The sequence below is a fragment of the Pseudophryne corroboree genome, chromosome 10 (genome assembly GCF_028390025.1).
Source record: "Pseudophryne corroboree isolate aPseCor3 chromosome 10, aPseCor3.hap2, whole genome shotgun sequence".
Lineage (NCBI taxonomy): Eukaryota > Metazoa > Chordata > Amphibia > Anura > Myobatrachidae > Pseudophryne > Pseudophryne corroboree.
This window is the reverse complement of record NC_086453.1, coordinates 73,232,332-73,256,313: the sequence shown is the minus strand read 5'-3', so window position 1 is coordinate 73,256,313 and position 23,982 is coordinate 73,232,332. Positions and strand designations below refer to the sequence as shown.

The window sequence follows — 23,982 nt, the reverse complement described above, 5'->3', positions numbered from 1 at the left end:
CGATTCCCGGACTGTACAGGGACATTAATAAAAGTGTCCTCAAAAATGCGATTGTACCCACTGTCCACTTAACCATGGACATATGGACAAGTAGAGCAGGGCAAACTAAGGACTACATGACTGTGACAGCCCACTGGGTAGATGTATTTCCTTCCACAGCAATAACAGCAGCAGCAGCATCTCACAAATGACAGCTCGTTCCTGGGCAGGCTATGCTGTGTATCACGGATTTCTCTAAGAGGAACACTGCTGACAACCTCTTAGAGAAACTTAGGGACATCATCGCACAATGGCTTACCCCACTTAGACTCTCCTGGGGATTTGTGAAATCTGACAATGCCACCAATATTGTGCGATCATTACATCTGGGCAAATTCCAGCACGTCCCATGTTTTGCTCACACAATTAATTTGGCAGTGCAGAATTTTTCTTAAATGACAGGGACGTGCAGGAGATGCTGTCGGTGGCCCAAAAAATTGCGAACCACTTTTGACATTCAGCGACTTGTTCAGATACTGCCAGCTTGAGTCAGGTCATTCCCCTCATCAGGCTTTTGCACAAGTAGCTGGAGAAATTGAAGGAGGACCTAAAATGGAGCAATACCGCTAAGTACAGTATGTGGGACTTGTGGGTAGTGCCCTTCATTCGCTTTGCCAGGATTCAAGGTGGTCAATCTGTTGAAATCAGATCACTACATTTTGGCCACTGTGCTCGATCCTAGGTTTAAAGCCTACGATGTATCTCTGTTTCCAGCGAACACAAGTCTGCAGACGTGCAAAGACCTGCTGGTGAGAAAATCGTCAGCTCAAGCGGAACGTGACACGTCAACAGCTCCTCCTTCATTTTCTCCCGCAACAGGTGCTGCAAGGAAAATAATAAAATTTCCTAGCCGACCCGCTGGCGGTGATGCAGGGCAGTCAGGAGCAAATGTTGACATCTGGTCCATACTGAAGGAGCTGCCAGCAATTACTGACATGTCTACTTTCACTACATATGATGCTGTCACCGTTGAGAGATTGGTGGAGGATTAAATTGGTGACAGCATCCAAGTAGGCATGTCAGACAGTCCTGCAGCTCCAGGCACCCCATGAAAATAGGCCCAGACAGTACTGGTAGACATTGGTGACAAGAAAAAAACAAATTCTATCACCATATTCAGTGGCCGTCTGAAGTACCGCCCACTCCCTCCCTCACCCTGTCCACCCCACTTAGTGCTCACATGTATGTACTCCAATAGTGCAGCGCAGTTGAATACACTCCCTGCCTGCGCCTCTGTGCGCGGATACAGTGCTAAGAGGCTGGCCGCGGGCCGAGGCAGCTCTCCTCCACTCATGTTTCCTCCCTCTCCTCCTCTCGGACGCTGCCATGTGCTGTTGCCATGGGGACCCGCTACTGCAGGCGCTAATAAAGGGAAACCGCTGCTGCCGGCTCTAAAGACGTGGATCCGCTGCTCCCTGCACTAAAGACTGTGATCCACTGCTAGGAGGTAAATAGTGCCGCCTGTACGGGGAGAGGAGGGGGTTAGTGGATGCCTGGTCACACTATGCCAAAGTGCATCTGTAAGGGCGGGTAGGAGATACCTGTCTCAACCCATTCTTTCTCTACCACCCTTCTCTCTCTGTGTCTCCTCCCCACTCTCTGTACCCCTTCTCTCTCTCTGTCTCCCCCCTTCTCTTTCTCTCTGTGCATCCCCACTTCTCTCTCTCTCTCTCTGTCTTTCTGCTCTCTCTCTGTCTCCCCCCTTCTCTCTGTGCATCCCCACTTCACTCTCTCTCTGTCTCGCCCTTCTCTCTGTGTCTCATCCCTTCTCTTTCTCTCTGTGCATCCCCACTTCACTCCCTCTCTCTCTCTCTGTCTCCCCTTCTCTCTGTGTCTCACCCCTTCTCTTTCTCTCTGTGCATCCCCACTTCACTCCCTCTCTCTCTCTCTCTCTCTCTCTCTCTCTCTCTCTCTCTCTCTGTCTCCCCCCTTCTCTCTGTGCATCCCCACTTCACTCTCTCTCTGTCTCGCCCTTCTCTCTGTGTCTCATCCCTTCTCTTTCTCTTTGTGCAACCCCACTTCACTCTCTCTCTGTCGCTCTCTCCCCTTCGCTCTGTGCATCTCCACTTCACTCTCTCCATACCTCCCAACTTTTCGTTTTTAACTGAAGAGGGACACATGAGCAGCGAAAAGGGCGTGACCTAAGAAAAGGGGGCGTTACTTCGTGGGAGGACCCGCGATCATGAGCCACGCCCCATTTTCAGCACTGAGGGGGCATGCCCAGTGCTCTGTGAGCCGCTGGCATGCCCTCTCTTCCTTTGACACCAGTGAATAGACGCTGTGCGCATGCGCACAGCGTCTATTCAACGCTGCTCTGCTAAGCAGGGCAGCGAGAGACAAAGCCTCCCAACTGCCCCCCTAACGCCGCACTGCGGCCCGCGGGAGGGACAGTGGGACAGTCCCCAAAAAACGGGACTGTCCCACGAAAATTGGGACAGTTGGGAGGTATGCTCTCTCTGTCTCCCCCCTTCTCTTTGTGCATCCCCACTTCACTATCTCTCTGTCTCTCTCTCTGTTTCCCCCCTTCTCTCTGTGTCTCACCCCTTCTCTTTCTCTCTTTGCATCCCCACTTCACTCTCTCTCTGTCTCTCGCTTTGTCTCCCCCTTCTCTCTGTGACTCCCCCTTCTCTCTGTGTCTCACCCATTCTCTTTCTCTCTGTGCATCCCCACTTCACTCTCTCTCTGTCTCTCTCTTGGTCTCCCCTCTTCCTTTTGTGCATCCCCACTTCACTCTCTCTCTGTCTCTCTCTCCCCCCTTCTCTCTGTGCATCCCCACTTCACGCTCTCTCTCTCTCTCTCTCTCTCTCTCTGTCTCCCCCCTTCTTTCTGTGTCTCACCCCTTCTCTTTCTGTCTGTGCTTCCCCACTTCACTCTCTCTCTGTCTCTCTCTGTTTCCCCCTTCTCTCTCTCTTTCCTCTGTGTCTCCCTCTCTCTCTCCCCATCTCTTTCACTCTCTGTGTATCCCCTTCTCTCTCTCTGTCTCCCCCTTCTTGCTCTCTCTTTCTCTGTATCCCCCTTCTCTCTCCGTGTCACCCCACTTAACTCTCTCTGTCTCCCCCCTTCTCTGTCTCACCCATTCTCTTCCCCCTCTCTCTCTGTCTCCCCCTTCTCCCTCTCTCTGTGTCTCCCACCTTCTCTCTATGTGTCTCCCACCTTCTCCCCTTCTCTCTCTGTCTCCCCCTTCTCTCTCTGTGTGTCACCCCCTTCTCTCTCTCTCTCTGTATCCCCTTCTCTCTCCCACTTCTCCCCCTCTCTCTCTCCTCTGTGTATCCCCCTTCTCTCTGTCTCCCCTTCTCTCTCTGTGCGTTTCCCCTTTTTTTCTCTCTGTGTCTCCCCCTTCTCTCTCTGTGTGTCTCATTCCTTCTCTCTGTCTGTCTGCCCCTTCTCTCTTTCTGTATCCCCCTTCTCTCTCCATGTCTCCCCATTTCACACTCTCTCCCCTTCTCTCCCTTCCCTTCTCTCCCTGAGTCCACCCCCTCTCTCTGTCTCCCCTTCTCTCTCTCTGTCTCTCCCTTCTTTCACTCTGTCACTCCCCTTCTCTCTGTTTGTCTCCTTCTTCTCTCTCTCTCTCTGCCTCCCACCTTCTCCTGTTCTCTCTGTGTTCCTCCCCCTTCTCTCTCTCTCTGTATCCCCCTTCTCCTTTGTGTATCTCCCCTCTCTCTCTCTCCCCCTTTTTCATCACCCTTCTTTTCCCCTTCTCTCCCACTTCTCCCCCTACTCTCTCACCTCTGTGTCTCATCCTTCTCTCTCTCTGTGTGTCTCCCTATTCTTTCTCTGTGTCTCCCCCTTCTCTCTCTGTGTGTCTCCCCCTTCTCTCTCTGTGTCTCCCACTTATCTCTTTCTTCTCTCCCTTCTCTCTCTGTGTCTCACCCCTTCTCTTTCTCTCTGTGCATCCCCACTTCACTCCCTCTCTCTCTCTCTCTGTCTCCCCCCTTCTCTCTGTGCATCCCCACTTCACTCTCTCTCTGTCTCGCCCTTCTCTCTGTGTCTCATCCCTTCTCTTTCTCTCTGTGCATCCCCACTTCACTCTCTCTCTGTCGCTCTCTCCCCTTCGCTCTGTGCATCCCCACTTCACTCTCTCCATACCTCCCAACTTTTCGTTTTTAACTGAAGAGGGACACATGAGCAGCGAAAAGGGCGTGACCTAAGAAAAGGGGGCGTTACTTCGTGGGAGGACCCGCGATCGTGAGCCACGCCCCATTTTCAGCACTGAGGGGGCATGCCCAGTGCTCTGTGAGCCGCTGGCATGCCCTCTCTTCCTTTGACACCAGTGAATCGACGCTGTGCGCATGCGCACAGCATCTATTCAACGCTGCTCTGCTAAGCAGGGCAGCGAGAGACAAAGCCTTCCAACTGCCCCCCTAACGCGGCACTGCGGCCCGCGGGAGGGACAGCGGGACAGTCCCCAAAAAACGGGACTGTCCCGCGAAAATTGGGACAGTTGGGAGGTATGCTCTCTCTGTCTCCCCCCTTCTCTTTGTGCATCCCCACTTCACTATCTCTCTGTCTCTCTCTCTGTTTCCCACCTTCTCTCTGTGTCTCGCCTCTTCTCTTTCTCTCTTTGCATCCCCACTTCACTCTCTCTCTGTCTCTCTCTTGGTCTCCTCTCTTCCTTTTGTGCATCTTCACTTCACTCTCTCTCTGTCTCTCTCTCCCCCCTTCTCTCTGTGCATCCCCACTTCACGCTCTCTCTCTCTCTGTCACCCCCCTTCTTTCTGTGTCTCACCCCTTCTCTTTCTCTCTGTGCTTCCCCACTTCACTCTCTCTCTGTCTCTCTCTGTTTCCCCCTTCTCTCTCTCTTTCCTCTGTGTCTCCCTCTCTCTCTCCCCATCTCTTTCACTCTCTGTGTATCCCCTTCTCTCTCTCTGTCTCCCCCTTCTTGCTCTCTCTTTCTCTGTATCCCCCTTCTCTCTCCGTGTCACCCCACTTAACTCTCTCTGTCTCCCCCCTTCTCTGTCTCACCCATTCTCTCCCCCCTCTCTCTCTCTGTCTCCCCCTTCTCCCTCTCTCTGTGTCTCCCACCTTCTCTCTATGTGTCTCCCACCTTCTCCCCTTCTCTCTCTGTCTCCCCCTTCTCTCTCTGTGTGTCTCCCCCTTCCCTCTCTCTGTATCCCCTTCTCTCTCCCACTTCTCCCCCTCTCTCTCTCCCACTTCTCCCTCTCTCTCCCTCCTCTGTGTATCCCCCTTCTCTCTGTCTCCCCTTCTCTCTCTGTGCGTTTCCCCTTTTTTTCTCTCTGTGTCTCCCCCTTCTCTCTCTGTGTGTCTCATTCCTTCTCTCTCTCTGTCTGCCCCTTCTCTCTTTCTGTATCCCCCTTCTCTCTCCATGTCTCCCCATTTCACTCTCTCTCCCCTTCTCTCCCTTCCCTTCTCTCCCTGTGTCCACCCCCTCTCTCTGTCTCCCCATCTCTCTCTGTCTCTCCCTTCTTTCACTCTGTCTCTCCCCTTCTCTCTGTTTGTCTCCTTCTTCTCTCTCTCTCTCTGCCTCCCACCTTCTCCTGTTCTCTCTGTGTTCCTCCCCCTTCTCTCTCTCTCTGTATCCCCCTTCTCCTTTGTGTATCTCCCCTCTCTCTCTCTCTCCCCCTTTTTCATCACCCTTCTTTTCCCCTTCTCTCCCACTTCTCCCCCTACTCTCTCACCTCTGTGTCTCATCCTTCTCTCTCTCTGTGTGTCTCCCTTTTCTTTCTCTGTGTCTCCCCCTTCTCTCTCTCTGTGTCTCCCACTTATCTCTTTCTTCTCTCCCTTCTCTCTCTCTGTCTCCCCCTTCTTTCTCTCTTCTCTCTCTGTGTTTCCCTTTTCTCTCTGTCTGTGTCTAGACCCTTCCCTCTCTGTGTCTCCCCCTTCTCTCTCTGTGTCTCCCACTTATCTCTTTCTTCTCTCCCTTCTCTCTCTGTGTCTCACCCCTTCTCTTTCTCTCTGTACATCCCCACTTCACTCCCTCTCTCTCTCTCTCTGTCTCCCCCCTTCTCTCTGTGCATCCCCACTTCACTCTCTCTCTGTCTCGCCCTTCTCTCTGTGTCTCATCCCTTCTCTTTCTCTTTGTGCAACCCCACTTCACTCTCTCTGTCGCTCTCTCCCCTTCGCTCTGTGCATCCCCACTTCACTTTCTCCATACCTCCCAACTTTTCGTTTTTAACTGAAGAGGGACACATGAGCAGCGAAAAGGGCGTGACCTAAGAAAAGGGGGCGTTACTTCGTGGGAGGACCCGCGATCGTGAGCCACGCCCCATTTTCAGCACTGAGGGGGCATGCCCAGCGCTCTGTGAGCCGCTGGCATGCCCTCTCTTCCTTTGACACCAGTGAATAGACGCTGTGCGCATGCGCACAGCGTCTATTCAACGCTGCTCTGCTAAGCAGGGCAGCGAGAGACAAAGCCTCCCAACTGCCCCCCTAACGCGGCACTGCGGCCCGCGGGTGGGACAGTCCCCAAAAAACGGGACTGTCCCGCGAAAATTGGGACAGTTGGGAGGTATGCTCTCTCTGTCTCCCCCCTTCTCTTTGTGCATCCCCACTTCACTATCTCTGTCTCTCTCTCTGTTTCCCCCCTTCTCTGTGTCTCACCCCTTCTCTTTCTCTCTTTGCATCCCCACTTCACTCTCTCTCTGTCTCCCCCTTCTCTCTGTGACTCCCCCCTTCTCTCTGTGTCTCACCCATTCTCTTTCTCTCTGCGCATCCCCACTTCACTCTCTCTCTGTCTCTCTCTTGGTCTCCCTCTTCCTTTTGTGCATCCCCACTTCACTCTCTCTCTGTCTCTCTCTCCCCCTTCTCTCTGTGCATCCCCACTTCACGCTCTCTCTCTCTCTCTCCCCCCTTCTTTCTGTGTCTCACCCCTTCTCTTTCTCTCTGTGCTTCCCCACTTCACTCTCTCTCTGTCTCTCTGTTTCCCCCTTCTCTCTCTCTTTCCTCTGTGTCTCCCTCTCTCTCCCCATCTCTTTCACTCTCTGTGTATCCCCTTCTCTCTCTCTGTCTCCCCCTTCTTGCTCTCTCTTTCTCTGTATCCCCCTTCTCTCTCCGTGTCACCCCACTTAACTCTCTCTGTCTCCCCCCTTCTCTGTTCACCCATTCTCTCCCCCCTCTCTCTCTGTCTCCCCCTTCTCCCTCTCTCTGTGTCTCCCACCTTCTCTCTGTGTCTCCCACCTTCTCCCCTTCTCTCTCTGTCTCCCCCTTCTCTCTCTGTGTGTCTCCCCCTTCTCTCTCTCTCTCTGTATCCCCTTCTCTCTCCCACTTCTCCCCCTCTCTCTCCCACTTCTCCCTCTCTCTCCCTCCTCTGTGTACCCCCCTTCTCTTTCTGTGCGTTTCCCCTTTTTTTTTCTCTGTGTCTCCCCCTTCTCTCTCTGTGTGTCTCATTCCTTCTCTCTGTCTGTCTGCCCCTTCTCTCTTTCTTTATCCCCATTCTCTCTCCATGTCTCCCCATTTCACTCTCTCTCCCCTTCTCTCCCTTCCCTTCTCTCCCTGTGTCCACCCCCTCTCTCTGTCTCCCCTTCTCTCTCTCTGTCTCTCCCTTCTTTCACTCTGTCTCTCCCCTTCTCTCTGTTTGTCTCCTTCTTCTCTCTCTCTGCCTCCCACCTTCTCCTGTTCTCTCTGTGTTCCTCCCCCTTCTCTCTCTCTCTGTATCCCCCTTCTCCTTTGTGTATCTCCCCTCTCTCTCTCTCCCCCTTTTTCATCACCCTTCTTTTCCCCTTCTCTCCCACTTCTCCCCCTACTCTCTCACCTCTGTGTCTCATCCTTCTCTCTCTCTGTGTGTCTCCCTTCTCTCTCTCTGTGTCTCCCCCTTCTCTCTCTCTGTGTCTCCCACTTATCTCTTTCTTCTCTCCCTTCTCTCTCTGTCTCCCCCTTCTTTCTCTCTTCTCTCTCTGTTTCCCTTTTCTCTCTGTCTGTGTCTAGACCCTTCCCTCTCTGTGTCTTCCACTTCTCTCTATCTGTGTCTACCTACTTCTCTGTGTGTCTACCCTTCTCTCTTCTATTTTTCCCTCCTCTCTCTTCCCCTCATCACCCCACTTTCTCCCCTTTCTCTCTCTCCCACTTCTCCCCCTCTCTCTCTCTTTGTCTACCTCCCTGCTCTCTCTTTGTCTCCCCCCTTCTCGCTCTCACTGTTTCCCCTTCTCTCTCCCCCTTCTCTCTCTCTCCCCTTTCACTAATATAAGTATGGCAGGAGGGTTAGGGTTAGGCTGCAGGAGGGGAGATTAGGGTTAGGCACTAGGGTGAAGGTTAGTGTTAGGCTGTGGGAGGGAGAGGTTACAATTAGGCTGTGGAAGGGGACGGTTAGGGCTAGACTGCATGAGTAGAGGGTTAGGGAGAATGTAAAGTGTAGGGTTAGTTTACTTACCAAGCAGTGTCAGTATTCTGACTGCTGGCATCCTCACTGTTGGGATCCCATACCCAACCAATAGAGGGGCACATATAGACATGGGCACATACGGACATAGTGAAGCACATACGGACATACAGGAGCACATTCAGACATAGGCACATAAAGACATCACGGAGCATGTATAGGCATACTACAGGCACACGGACATACAGGAGCACATACAGACATACAGGAGCACATACGGATATAGGCATGTACAAACAGTGGGGCACATTCAGACATAGAGGAGCACATACAGACATAGACACATATGGACATAGAGGAGCACATACAGACATAGACACATATGGACATAGAGGAGCACATACAGACATAGTGGACCACATGAGCTCCAAATTCTAACTTGCCACTGGAATGACTTTTACACCCCTGGATGCTGTCCCACAGCACAGGTCATACCCCCAATCACTAGTCACACCCACACAGCACAGGTCACACCCACACAGCACAGGTCACACCCCCACCTCACTAGTCATACCCCAACAGCACAGGTCACACCCCCACATCACTAGTCACACCACCACAGCACAGGTCATACCCCCACATCACTAGTCATACCCCTACAGCACAGGTCACACCCCCACATCACTAGTCACACCACCAGAGCACAGGTATCACCCCCACATCACTAGTCATACCCCTACAGCACAGGTCACACACCCACATCACTAGTCACACCACCACAGCACAGGTCACACACCCCACATCACTAGTCACACCAACATAGCACAGGTCACACCCCACATCACAAGTCACACCCCCACAGCACTAGTCACTCCCCCACAGCACTGGTTACCCACCTGGTGGCACAATAGGCCATTCAGCAATTTCAGTCGTGTGGCTGACCCTGTTGCTGAAATTATTGGTTTGTTAAACTGTGCATGTCCTGTTTATACAACATAAGGGTGGGTGGGAGGGCCCAAGGACAATTCCATCTTGCACCTCTTTTTTTTCTTTGCATTATGTGCTCTTTGGGGCCTAGTTTTGAAAACTGCCATCCTGTCTAACACTGCAGTGCCACTCCTAGATGGGCCACGTGTTAGTGCTGCCCACCAGGGCCGTAACTACGTGTGTGCCGGCGGTGCCTGGCACACAGCGCAGTTACCCTGAGGGCGCAACTGCCCGCATCCTCAGTGTAAAGTCAGCAGCATTGTAATGAGTCAAACTGACTCATTACAAGCCACGCGTGTGTTTGTGTGTTGCCACCGGAGAGGAGCAGCTCCGGGGGCAGGGGAGGAGGAGGAGGAGGGAGGGGGACTTGGGAGCCGCAGCAGCGCTAGGTAATTGGTGGCAGCGCCGCTGCAGCTGTCCCACTCCTTCACATTGGCTGGCTGCGATTGCTCCCTCCCTGCTCCTCCCACTTGCCATAAGTGGTAAAATGGGTGAATCTCACTGGCCAATACACCTCCCACTCTCCGCCTCTGATCCAGTCACCCGGGAGGAGGCCGGTTAACTGCTTGCTAGGTCCCGCCTCAGGTCCGCCCCTCGGAGCAGCTCCACCTGTCACCACCATCACCTCGGCAGGATGTTGCTTCCATGGTTTGGATTCCCAGCCGCTGCTAGGTCTAGTCTGGAACAGGTCAGTACTGCGGCTAGCTATACTCCCCAGCCTGACGGTGCGGCCACACAGGGCGCAACTCTGTCCCGCCAGTCATCTCCTCAGTGCTCTAACGGTCCTCAGCAGCCCCTCTATATATCAGCTCAGTCTTGGGTCCCCAGATGCTTCCCGCCGGGGCCACGAGCAGTTGTAAAGTGGGCGCGTGGGAGAGTGTCCTAGATCATCCCCACGTGTATGCTGTGCTCACACTGCTACAGGTTGAGTATCCCATATCCATATATTCCAAAATACGGAATATTCCGAAATACAGACTTTTTTGAGTGAGAGTGAGATAGTGAAATCTTTGTTTTTTGATGGCTCAATGTACACAAACTTTGTTTAATACACAAAGTTATTAATAATATTGTATTAAATGACCTTCAGGCTGTGTATACAAGGTGTATATTTAACATAAATGAATTGTGTGTATGTACACACACTTTGTTTAATGCACAAAGTTATAAAAAATATTGGCGAAAATTACCTTCAGGCTGTGTGTATAAGGTGTATATGAAACATAAATGCATTCTGTGCTTAGATTTAGGTCCCATCACCATGATATCTCATTTTGGTATCTAATTATTCCAAATAACGGAAAAATCAGTTATCCAAAATACCTCTGGTCCCAAGCATTTTGGACAAGGGATACTCAACCTGTACCAATTTCTTGCAGCCTAGGGCAGCAGGATAAGCTGCAATTAGCAGACACCAACAGTCCCTCTGTTCAGCTTTTCCCCCATCTTAGGGCAGGGGTATATGGGGCTGTTTAGAGGGCAAATAACCAGGGGGGCATCACATGTGTACCTGGCACTGAGTACATATGTGTAACTGGCACTGGGGGTATATGTGTACCTGGCACTGGGGGGTATGTGTGTACCAGTGCCGTAACTAGGTGTGTGCAGAAGGTGCATTGTCCACAGTGCATTTGCCCTGTGGCTGCACCTTCTACATACACCTCGACTCCAAGTGGCCGCATATTCCCGTCCAACTGACTTACGCTCCGCCCGCTTGCCTGGTGCCCGCAGCCGCAAGCTCCTGGTCTCCACTCCGAACAGGCACAGGGGGAGGCCTGTCACTGCACTCCAAGTACTGCCCGGGACCTCCTCTAAGGGTGGGATGCACCTATCATCACGGACCTTCTCCGCCGCGGCTGCCGCTTCCCCGCTGGATCCGCCTCGTCAGGTAAACACTGGGGAGACGCAAGTTACTGGAGCCTGTCAGCGCTGCAGTAACTCGCAGCGTGGCTCTTTCTTTCAACAGGTCACCTCAGCGCTGGCTTTTCTCACACGGATACCAATGTCTCGCAGCCAAGGGCAGCAGCATAAGCTGCATATTATGAATAGCCGAAGGTCTCTTTCTGTTTAACCCCCTCAACAAGTATCACCTGGAGGGAAGGCAGAATGTGCCTACACACTACACTAATCTACACTATACTACACTACACTTCAGTACTCTACACTACCCTACAGTACACTACCGCCTAAGAGAGTAGGGAGAGGGATGTAAGGTGCTCTACCTGCGTAATGTGTAAAAAGGGGACTTTTTAAATAGGGGGGGGGGGGCACGATGCGGTTTCTTGCACACAGCGCTAAAATGTCTAGTTACGGCACTGCTGCCCACTTGTGTCACTTAGCTAAGTCATGCAGCTACCTCGGTGCAACCTTTTGGCCTAAAAACAATATTGGGGGTCATTCTGACCTGATCGCTCACAGGCACAGGCCAGACGGCCGTCGTTGCCTAGCGATTGCCTCTGGCTGATTAACAGGTAGAGGCTGTCGCTGGGCAGCATGGTGGCATTTGGCTGCCATTTTTGGGGCGCGGGGGTCGGGCCGCAGCCGCTGCGTGAGGTCACATGCAGCCGCTGTGACCTGGGCAGCGACAAGTAACTCCCAGCCAGCTGCAGGAGCTGCGCTGGCTGGGAGTTACTCAACAAGTACAAAAGCATCTCCCAGCATGTCAAGGAAGATGATCATAGCTGTGCTAAATTTAGCACAGCTACGATCAATTCGGAATGAATGCCATTATGAGGTGTGAGGTGTTCAGAATAGACTGGAAATGAGTGGAAATAAATGTAATTGAGGTTAATAATACTGTAGGAACAACCCCCCCACCCCCAAATTCTGTGATGTTAGCTGTTTTTGTGTTTGTTTGTCCTTTCAAAAAAATCCAGATCCAAAACACGAAGGGAGATCCAGATCCAAAACCGAAACAGAGAAAAATAGAAAAAGTGTCCAGTGCACATATCTAGGCAGAACCTATGTTGATAGGTGTCAGCAGTGTGTGATCGAGGTCATTCCACATGATAAATAGCTTAGAAAGGCATTGGTGTATTAACCAGGTTGAATGCAGGATATCAACACAGGGTTAATGCAGGAACATGCAGCCAGCCAGGAGCTGGTTAATGCAGGTGACATGCAGTGATAGCAATTATGTATTTATAATCATTAACTGAAAACATTGTCCTTTCTCTTTGAGTGAAACCAAACTTATTTCTTCCTTTATAAAAGAAAGAAACCTTCAAAAAGACACAGACACATGAAGACAGCTGGACGGTAAAATCCTGAAAGGTAAAGTTATTCTGAAAAAATGTAATAATAAGTGGTAAAACCTCCTGATAGCCATACCTCCCGAGTTCCAACATGACTCTCTCCAGGAGGGACAGAATGCTCTGCTCCTGGACTTCCCTCTTAATGTATGATTGCCATCACCTGTGAGGAAACACCTTTCTTATCCATTCACCTGTTCAAAACAGATGCCGGCAATCACACATTAAAGAAAAGTCCAGAAGCAGAGCATTGTGTCCCTCCTGGAGAGGGTCATGTTGGGAGGTATGGGTTATCAGAGCAGTCACATGGGGGGGACGACATTATTTTACAAACTATAACACAATAACCAATACATATATATATATATATATATATATATATATATTCCATAGACAAAAAACCTTACGGTTTCACATGTCCCATTAAGGCTTCTTAGACATGATCGAAATTTCAGAAACCTGTTGTAACTCTTCCACTCAAACTCCAAAAAGCAATGAAATTCCGATCATTAAGGCTGACGCCTTAATGGACGTGTTCCTTGCGCAATACAGATATGGTATGCCATCACAGCCTGTGGGTAAGTGCAGATTCAGCACTCTCACAGAGTGAGATTGCTGTCACTCACACAATGGTGGAGCTGCTAATTCACAGATTTGTGTGCTCATTGGAATACACACATGCAGTCTATGCAACTGAAGGTCTGAGCAGTTTTGTGGTGCTCCCATCCCACACAGTGCCCACAACCATCCCATTCGGTCACCACAAACCATCCCACCTTGTTACAACATCCTTCTGACTCCATACATCCATCTCACATAGTATACACATTTAGCTCCCTCAAACATCTTGGTTAATTGCTAAAACTATAATACCCTATCTACGGTCTATGCATCTACACTTACTTCCCCTATACACCCCCATGCTGCCCTGTCTTCCCCAATCCCTACTGCTGTGTTCTCCCATCTGTGCTAGTCTGTACTAACTTATCTGCACCATCTGTCTTTCCCCACCTGTGCCTTGTCTGTACCACCGTTTCCTTCTCTCTGTGCTGCTCAGTGTTTCCTTCTTCAACGTCACTCTGCCTCCTTCAGTACATGGCACACTGTCTTCTCTCCCATCTGCACCAGTTTTATACCCATCCATGCCAGTGTTTTCAACCCATCTGCACCGCTCTGTCTCCCTTCCCATACTTGCTGCTTAATCTACCCCCTATCCACACCACTCTTACCCCATTCATGTAGCTGACATCCTGAAGGTAAATTTCGTGGATCATGTGCTCTTGGCAGGGGGATAACCGCTACAGCCCACCCCCCAGTGGTCCGGAAACGCCTCCGTTGTGCAGACCATGCCCTGCCAATGGCATGCTAACGCTGTTTGCACGCCCCCCTCCTTCCCCGCAACCACCTCTGCCTATCAATCAGGCAGGGTGATCGCAGCCAGTGAGATGCTGATAGCATCTCACTGGGCTCCTGGGGTACGCACGCGCAGTGCGGCCATTGCACGTGCGCACCTCACAAACTAATTCAGACTGCGATTGCTGCTGCTGCGGTCTGAATTACCCCCTGTGTTTCTTTGTCCCCCCCATCAGTGCTGCTTAGTGTTCAACTCTATCCACACACTTCTGTTCCCCCATCCACACCGCTCTCCTCCCTCCAATCAACAACACTCTTACCTCATCTGAGCAGCTTTGTCTTCCGCTCAGACCTTCAGTTGCATAGACTGCATGTGTGTATTCCAATGAGCACACAAATTTGTGAATTAGCAGCTCCACCATTGTGTGAGTGACAGCAATCTCACTCTGTGAGAGTGCTGAATCTGCACTTACCCACAGGCTGTGATGGCATACCATATCTGTATTGCGCAAGGAACACGTCCATTAAGGCGTCAGCCTTAATGATCGGAATTTCATTGCTTTTTGGAGTTTGAGTGGAAGAGTTACAACAGGTTTCTGAAATTTCGATCATGTCTAAGAAGCCTTAATGGGACATGTGAAACCGTAAGGTTTTTTGTCTATGGAATTTCATCGCTTTTTTTAAATTTATTCTTTTTATTCAGAAATGTAAAATTTCACTGTAAGAATAAACATTTGATTTTTTAAATGTTTAATGAAAATGTTCGTATAACATCACTGTTCTGTGCAAAATTATTTTATTAACCAAACCGAATTGTTTAAGGTCCATACACACTTAACGATTTAATGAGCAACGTCGCTCATTTTCCCCCTCCTTGAGCGATGTCGCTCGTTTTATCGTTAAGTGTGTATGCCGCCAGCGACGAACGATGCGCGGCCCCGCGGGTCGGCAACAATTGTCGCTGTCGGTAGGTCATGCATGAAGGATGTGGACTGTCGTCCACGACCATCATGCAGGGCTGGCGGGGGCGTGACGTCACTGAGCGATATGAGCGGTCATATCGCTCAGCGTGTAGTTGGCCGCCGGCCGGCCGGGGGAAACATTAGATGATGTCGCTCACAGAGCGACATCGTTTAATGTGTATGGGCCTTTAGACTTTGGTCAAAATATTTTGCTGCCTTTGCAGCTGATGCAGGGAGGGGGGTAGGCGGCAGCAGCCTGTGACTGAGGCTGGAGGTAGGCGTGAAATGCATTGCTTGTACGTGTGAGTGCGTGGTGTCAGGTGCTGCGCGTGTATATGTGTGTGTGTGTGTGTGTGTGTCAGGTGCTGCCTGTGTATCAGCTCCTGTGTGTGTGTGTGTGTATGTGTGTCAGGTGCTGCGTGTATATACGAGTGTGTCTGATGGTGCGTGTGTATGCGTCAGCTGCCGCACGTGTATGTGTGTCAGGTGTTGCGGGTGTATATGTGTGTGAGTATCAGGTGCTCCGCGTGTGTACAAGGGTAGGTCTGGTGCTGTGCATGAATACGTATGTCTGTGTCAGGTGCTGCGCGTGTACATGTGTGCATCAGGTGCTGCGCGTGTACATGAGTGTGCATTAGGTGCTGCGCATGTACATGAGTGTGCGTCGGGTGCTGCGTGTGTACATGTGTGCATTAGGTGCTGCGCGTGTACATGAGTGTGCGTCAGGTGCTGTGTGTGTACATGAGTGTGCGTCAGGTGCTGCGCGTGTACATGTGTGTGCGTCAGGTACTACACGTGTCTATGTGTGTGTGAGTAAGGTGCTGCATGTGTATGTGTGTGTCTGATGGTGTGCGTGTATATGTATGTGTCAGGTGCTGCGTGTATATGCATGTGTCAGGTGCTGCATGTTTATTTAATTGTGTCTGATGCTACGTGTGTGTGTCAGGTGCCGCACGTGTATATGTGTGTGTGTAAGGTGTTGCGCGTGTATGTGTGGGTCAGGTGCTGCATGTTTATTTTATTGTGTTTGATGCTACGTGTGTGTGTGTCAGGTGCCGCACCTGTATGTGTGTGTCAGGTGTTGCGCGTGTATGTGTATGTCAAGTGCCGTTCCCCTTCTTCCCATCCCAGCTCTCTCTGTAGAATACAGCTCTGCACCCAGAGAGAGGGAAAGACTAGGGGGCTGATCACTGCACTGCTCACTTTTTGGTCATGAGTTCGGCCTCCTGTTTCTTCCAGTGCTGTGTTCCTGCAGCCCAGCCCTTCCTGTTGTGCCAGAGAATCAGCCCTTCCTTCCCCTGCCAGAGAGAGAGAGCCAGAGGCAGAGACACTCTTCCCGTAGCTGGCTTACCCCCAGTACTTCAGCACTGGCCATGCGGCAGTCAACAAAGGAGACCAGCAGGGGGTTCTGGCAGCATCAGCTGTGGCCGCAGCTGGATCGGGGAGGCCTGTAGTGTCTGAGGTGGGCAGCACTTCCTCCGCCGCTGTCACCTTCCCCTGCCGGAGAGAAAGCCAGAGACATACCCTTCCCGCAGCTGGGCTACCCCTAGTACCTCAGCGCTGGCCAGGCGGAAGTCTATGGAGGGGACCGGCAGGGATTTCAGGCCACAGCAGCAGCGGCCGCAGCCAGATCAGGGAGGCCTGCAGGGTCAGAGCTGGGCAGCACTTCTACCAACACTGTCACCTCTGTGCTGGGCATGTACACCAGTCCGTACGGACGGAGGTGTCCACAACAGGCAGCAGTATAATGAGTCAGACAAACTCATTACAAGCCGCCCACTGCTGCGCCGCATGCACTCGATGGAGGAAGCCTAGATGCGGTCCCCAGCTGCAGTGAGGGAGAAGGGTGATCACATCACCCTTCAACCCGGCACCTCACAATCAGCTGGGGATCTGCAGTAGCTTCATCTCTCTCTTCCTCTCTGACAGCACAGCAGCCCCTCTGGGTCCCATGTAGCTCTGCCCCCCTGCTCAGAGTTCACTCGGCCTCTCCTGATTAAAAAGAAAATAAGAGACTGACCTGCTGCTCAGATGCGAGGAGGGGACGGGCGGTAGGTCCTCTGTGAGTACACTACACAGTCAAAATTAACTCTGACTCCTCACAACAGTGTGGACTGCGGGCGACGTCAGACGCCAATTTGGGTGTGCTTGCCGCACTACCTGCCCATCAAGCCCAACGTGGTGCCATGGTGCAGCCCCGCACACTATACGGATTCCATTTTGTATTAGGAACCCTATAACAGCATTCTGACATCCCTCCCCATGATGCTGCCATCCATACACTGCCGCTCTCATACATCCGCACACTGCCGCTCTCACACAACTGTACACTGCTGCTCTCATACATCCATACACTGCAGCTCTCATACATCCGTACAACCCCGCTCTCATACATCCGCACACTGCCGCACTCTTACAGCCGCACACTGCCGCACTCTTACAGCCGCACACCATTGCACTCTTACAGCCGCACACCATTGCACTCTTACAGCCGCACACCATCGCACTCTTACAGCCGCACACCATCGCACTCTTACAGCCGCACACCATCGCACTCTTACAGCCGTACATTGCCGCTCTCATACATCCGCACACTGCCGCTCACATCTATACAAACATAGCCTCCATACATCTACACATCCAATCCCCGCGCAAGGGAACACTGAAATCACTATCACTTTTGCCCGGGGTGTGACCACAGCCAGCCACTACTCCGGCCACCTTCTTGTGACACCAAAATGCATCTTACCTATCATCAGGGTGGTGCTGCTGCTGGGGGTGGGTTGCTGCCTCAGTCTCCAGGTTGGTGCTGCGATTGGAAGGGGTACTGCTTCCCTGTGCTGCCACTGTCTCCCGGATCATCGTGCCGCTGGCTGAATTGCAGCTTGACGCTACTGCTGCCGGGAGTAACAGCTTCCTGGCTGTTGTTGCTGGTGGCTGCCCACTGCTCATTGCCACCGGAACACTGACCGGCTCGGCAGTGATGCTGGCGGAGGAGTAGTGGCGGTGGGGTGGGGGTGGGGGGGTACCTGCTCCCTTCCCTCGAGCATGCTGCAGTGTACAAAAATAAATAATAAATAGAGAGCTTACCAGGGTGAGAGTCTGTATGGATCACAGTGATTACATGGGGCACAGCAAAAGGACACCTTGCTGTGAGGGGCTCTGCCCACACAGATTGCTGCACCCTCTCTGATGTCAGCCGCTGCCCTCTCGTTCTCTGGGCGGCTAGTTCCAGTGTGAAGTAGGAGAGGAAGAGAACACACAGGAGAGCAGCCCTGATATATAACAGAGGTGGAAGTTCTATAGGCAGCAGAGACGGAGACCAGCCAGCCAGTCTCCCAGTGCCCTGATCACTACACGCCTCCAGCACAGCATTACAGAAGGGTCCTATAGTGCTGCCCTGAGCTAACAGGTGTGTGTACCAAGTGTACCCCGTACAGTGTGCTGCGCCCTGGTGTCTCTGAGAGGGGTCACCGTGCCGCTTTAGTATATGGCTTTTCCTTAGTACTGTACGTTACAGCCCTGCACTAGCGGTGGCAACTCTGCCCTATGTGAACCTGTGAGGTTATTTTCCTATTTACAGAATAACCGGGGAGAAGGCGGCCATATTGCGGCTCTCAAGTGAAGGCACTCTAATACACCCCCTGCTGGCGGCCACTGTGCAGGCGCAACAAATTGAAATGCCCGATATCTAATGGGACATATTTCTCTTAATTAAAAAAAACCTGTAACTTTCTGAAAAACCACAACCCCAAAAGGCACTTCACTGGGACATGCTCAATCTAATAAAACAAACCCCAAGTCATATATATATATATATATATACACACACACACACACACACACACACACACACACACACACTCATGTATATACATGTATACACAAATACACGTATGTCCATGTTTATGTATGTATAATACATTGATAGAGTACATTATATTTATGAATTAATTGCTTCCCGATTCTGCAGCAGCATCATCAGCACCACCAGTGTTACTCACAGTCACTTCACACTGACTGCTGCACAACACATCACTTAATTTCCGGGCCGCCCGCCACCTGGTGAAGAGACATGGGAGATGAAGGACCAGCAGTGCCACGTTGAGCGGAAGTATTGTGAATTAGTTACCCACACACTCCTTGTGACACCTGCTCCCCGTCTGCCCTCCCACCCGCCGCCTGCCGTCCGGAACCCGCACTGACAAGTAAGTCTCAGCAGAATGTGTCTGCCGGCGGCTCCCAGTCCCCAGTGGTGTGGCGGCCGCGGCACACTAGGACTGAGAGACCGCAGCGGGAGGAAAACACAGGTGGGCGGGAGGAGAGCATGGGCGGACATCACCAAGTCACATTGCAAGGTGACGCCAGTCCCCCCAGTGAGGCCGCCAACTAATGCACTCAGCATAGTATTAGCAGCAGGCAGAGGGGGGGCGGGCGCATCGGTGGTGGGAGGTACGGAAATGAGCTGCAGGCTAGGCTCCACCGATCACACACTCAGTGATCACTGTGCTACAGCAAGCGTGGCGTGCAGCGGTGCTGGACATTAGGGAGTGCCTGTGCGCACCAGGCACCCCCTGTACGCACGCCTATGCGCTACCACCCCCCATATGCCACACTACATCACTATGCCATAGCCCTCCCATATGCTGCACTTCATAATTACACTATACCCCCCATACAACATACTACATCACCACACTACACTACTCACAATAAAATTAAAACATCCCAGTTCCACATTCTTAATGAGCTCACGTGAGTTCTCTTCCCAACGGAGCTCCAGACCAAGTAACAATGAAGACACCAGCAGCGTGTAGGGGGCAGGCCTGGTCCACTTGTCAAGAGAGAGCAGTCACTGGAGGGTAAGAAGGGGGCGGGGCCTAGTCCTACAGACGGGAGAGAGCACAGACACGAGAGAGCAAGGTACAGGGGTACAAGGGGACGGCTGATGTGAAGAAGGGGGCGGGGCCTATTCTTACAGGCTTTCAAAATTCGATTTTTTTAAAAATTCGACATTTGACAAATTCAACTTTTCTGCAATGGTACAAATGCGGCAATTCGACAAAAGTATATTCAATTGAAGTTTGTAAATTCGACAACAGTGCTTTTAAACAGTAAATTCGTCATTTTCAATCCGCCACACTTTGCTGGCGGAATCTAATAAAAAAATGTAAAAACATGTTTTTTTTGCAGTTTTCTTTTTTGGTAATATCATATCTATTTATATTAGAAGGGATTAGGTACTTGGTTTGTCTTTTTTGGAGGCACAAGTATTATTTATATATTTTTTAAATGGAATGTGAAAAACCCGTAAAAAAAATTGCATGGGGTCCCCCCTTAAAGCATAACCAGCCTCGGGCTCTTCGAGCCGGTCCTGGTTCTAAAAATCCGGGGGGAAAACGGACAGGGGATCCCACGTATTTTTAAAACCAGCACCAGGCTCTGCGCCTGGTGCAAAAAATACGGGGGACAAAAAGAGTAGGGGTCCTCCTTATTTTTTACACCAGCATCGGGCTCCACTAGCTGGACAGATAATGCCACAGCCGGGGGTCACTTTTATACAGTGCCCTGCGGCCGTGGCATTAAATATCCAACTAGTCACCCCTGGCCGGGGTACCCTGGGGGAGTGGGGACCCCTTCAATCAAGGGGTCCCCCCCCCCCAGCCACCCAAGGGCCAGGGGTGAAGCCCGAGGCTGTCCCCCCCATAAAAGGGCTGCGGATGGGAGGCTGATAGCCTTGAGAAAATTGAAAGAATATTGTTTTTTCCAGTAGTACTTCAAGTCCCAGCAAGCCTCCCCCGCAAGCTGGTACTTTGAGAACCACAAGTACCAGCATGCTGGAGAAAAACGGGCCCGCTGGTACCTGTAGTTCTACTGGGAAAAAAATACCCAAATAAAAACAGGACACAGACACCGTGAAAGTATAACTTTATTTCACACCTGCCGACACACACATACTTACCTATGTTGACACGAAGCAGTCGGTCCTCTTCTCCAAGTAGAATCCACGGGTAACTGAAAATAAAAGATAATTATACTCACCTGATCCAGGTTCCAGATTAAATCCACGTACTTGGCAAAACAACAAACCGAACACACGGACCAGACGGACTGAAAGGGGTCCCATGTCCACGAATGCAGACATCCGAATCTCGCGAGAATCCGACAGCGGGATGACAACGTTCGGGCGCGCTCGGGTTAGCCGAGCGAGGCGGGAAGGTTCGAACCTGCCTCGGACCCCTGTAAAATGGGTGAAGTTCGGGGGGTTCGGATTCCGACGAACCGAACCCACTCATCACTAGTATGTACGTTTGCGTCAGGTGCCGTGCGTGCACGTACGTGTGTGTCAGGTGCTGTGCGTGTACGTACGTGTGTGTCAGGTGTCGTGCGTGTACGTGTGTGTGTGTGTGTCAGGTGGCGCGTACCTACATGTGTATGTCAGGTGCTGTGCATGTGTGTACGTACACGCGTGTATGTGTCAGGTGCCGCACGTGTACGTGTGTGTGTGTGTGTGTGTGTGTGCCAGGAGCCGCGCATGTACATGTGTGTGGGTGTCAGGAGCCGCGCGTGTACGTACATATATGTGTATGTGTGTGTGTGTGTGTGTCAGGAGCCGCGCGTGTACGTACATGTGTGTATGTGTGTCAGGAGCCACGCGTGTGCATACCTGTGTGTGTGTCAGGTGCCACACGTGTATGTACGTGTGTGTGTGTGTGTGTCAGGTGCCGCGCGTGTACGTACGTATGTGTGTGCCTGGAGCCGCGTGTGTACATACGTGTGTGTGTGTGTGTGTGTGTGTGTGTGTCTCAGGTGCTGCACGTGTATATGTGTGTATCTCAGGGGCTTCATTTGTATGCGTCAGCTGCCACGTGGGTGTCAGGTGTTGAGAGTGTATGTGTTTGTGTCAGGTGTCGCATCTGCATGTGTGCGACTGTCAGGTGCTGCGCGTGTATGTGTGTGTTAGGTGCTGTTCATGTATGTGGGAGTGGCAGGTGCTGCATGTGTATATATGTGTGAGTAGCAGGTGCTGCGTGTGTATATGATTGTGTGTCAGGTGCTGTGCGTGCGTGCGTTAAATGCCACATGTATATATGTGTCAGGTGCTGCCTGTGTGTGTGTGTGTCAGGTGCTGCATGTCTGTATGTGTGTGGGTGTGTCAGGTGCTGCATGTCTGTGTGTGTGGGTGTGTCAGGTGCTGCATGTCTGTGTGTGTGTGTCTTTCAGGTGCTGCATGTGTGTCAGGTGCTGCATGTCTGCGTGTGTCAGGTGCTGCGTGTCTGCGTGTGTGTGTCAAATGCTGCGTGTGTGTGTCAGGTGCTGCGTGTCTTTGTGTGTGCGTGTGTCTGTCAGGTGCTGCATGTGTGTGTCAGGCGCTGCATGTCTGCGTGTGTGTGTGTGTCAGGTGCTGCGTGTCTGTGTGTCAGGTGATGCGTGTGTGTGTGTGTGTCAGGTGCTGCGTGTGTGTGTGTCAGGTGCTGCGTGTGTGTGTGTGTGTCAGGTGCTGTGTGTCTGCGTGTGTGTCAGGTGCTGCGTGTGTGTCAGGTGCTGCGTGTGTGCGTGTGTGTCAGGTGCTGCGTGTGTGCGTGTGTGTCAGGTGCACATCCCAGTTCCTCATTCTTAATGAGCTCACGTGAGTTCTCTCCCCAACGGAGCTCCAGACCAAGTAACAATGAAGACACCAGCAGCGTGTAGGGGGCAGGCCTGGTCCACTTGTCAGGAGAGAGCAGTCACTGGAGGGTAAGAAGGGGGCGAGGCCTAGTCCTACAGACGGGAGAGAACACAGACAGGAGAGAGCAAGGTACAGGGGTAGAAGGGGACGGCTGATGTGAAGAAGGGGGCGGGGCCTATTCTTACAGGCTTTCAAAATTCGACATTTTTTAAAATTCGTCATTTGACAAATTCAACTTTTCTGCAATGGTACAAATGCAGCAATTCGACAAAAGTATATTCAATTGAAGTTTGTAAATTCGACAACAGTGCTTTTAAACAGTAAATTCGTCATTTTCAATCCGTCACACTTTGCAGGCGGAATCTAATAAATAAAAGTTGTTGTTTTTTTGGTAATAGCATATCTATATTAGAAGGGATTAGGTACTTGGTTTGTCTTTTTTGGAGGCACAAGTATTATTTATATATTTTTTAAAAGATTATTATTATTTTTTTAAATGGAATGTAAAAAACCCGGAAAAAAAAATTGCGTGGGGTCCCCCCTCCAAAGCATAACCAGCCTCGGGCTCTTCGAGCCGGTCCTGGTTCTAAAAATCCGGGGGGAAAACGGACAGGGGATCCCCCGTATTTTTAAAACCAGCACCGGGCTCTGCGCCTGGTGCTGGTGCAAAAAATACGGGGGACAAATAGAGTTGGGGACCCCCGTATTTTTTACACCAGCATCGGGCTCCACTAGCTGGACAGATAATGCCACAGCTGGGGGTCACTTTTATACAGTGCCCTGCGGCCGTGGCATTAAATATCCAACTAGTCACCCCTGGCCGGGGTACCCTGGGGGAGTGGGGACCCCTTCAATCAAGGGGTCCCCCCCCCAGCCACCCAAGGGCCAAGGGTGAAGCCCGAGGCTGTCCCCCCCATCCAAGGGCTGCGGATGGGAGGCTGATAGCCTTGAGAAAATTGAAAGAATATTGTTTTTTCCAGTAGTACTACAAGTCCCAGCAAGCCTCCCCCGCAAGCTGGTACTTTGAGAACCACAAGTACCAGCATGCGGGAGAAAAACGGGCCCGCTGGTACCTGTAGTTCTACTGGAAAAAAAATACCCAAATAAAAACAGGACACAGACACCGTGAAAGTATAACTTTATTTCACACCTGCCGACACACACATACTTACCTATGTTGACACGAAGCAGTCGGTCCTCTTCTCCAAGTAGAATCCACGGGTAACTGAAAATAAAAGATAATTATACTCACCTGATCCAGGTTCCAGATTAAATCCACGTACTTGACAAAACAACAAACCGAACACCCGGACCAGACGGACTGAAAGGGGTCCCATGTTTACACATGGGACCCCTTTCCACGAATGCAGACATCCGAATCTCGTGAGAATCCGACAGCGGGATGATGACGTTTGGGCGCGCTTGGGTTAGCCGAGCAAGGCGGGAAGG

General features: G+C 51.4%; 1 protein-coding gene across 1 annotated transcript in view; it reads left to right on the top strand.

Moving 5' to 3' along the window:
• Positions 1–23,982, top strand: part of LOC134966042 (interferon-inducible GTPase 5-like) — a 267,384-nt gene that overhangs the window by 183,569 nt on the left and 59,833 nt on the right. Inside the window, exon 2 of the mRNA XM_063942505.1 lies at positions 12,512–12,571. The gene's annotated coding sequence lies outside the window, so the exon portion shown is untranslated. The remainder of the gene's footprint in view (positions 1–12,511; positions 12,572–23,982) is intronic.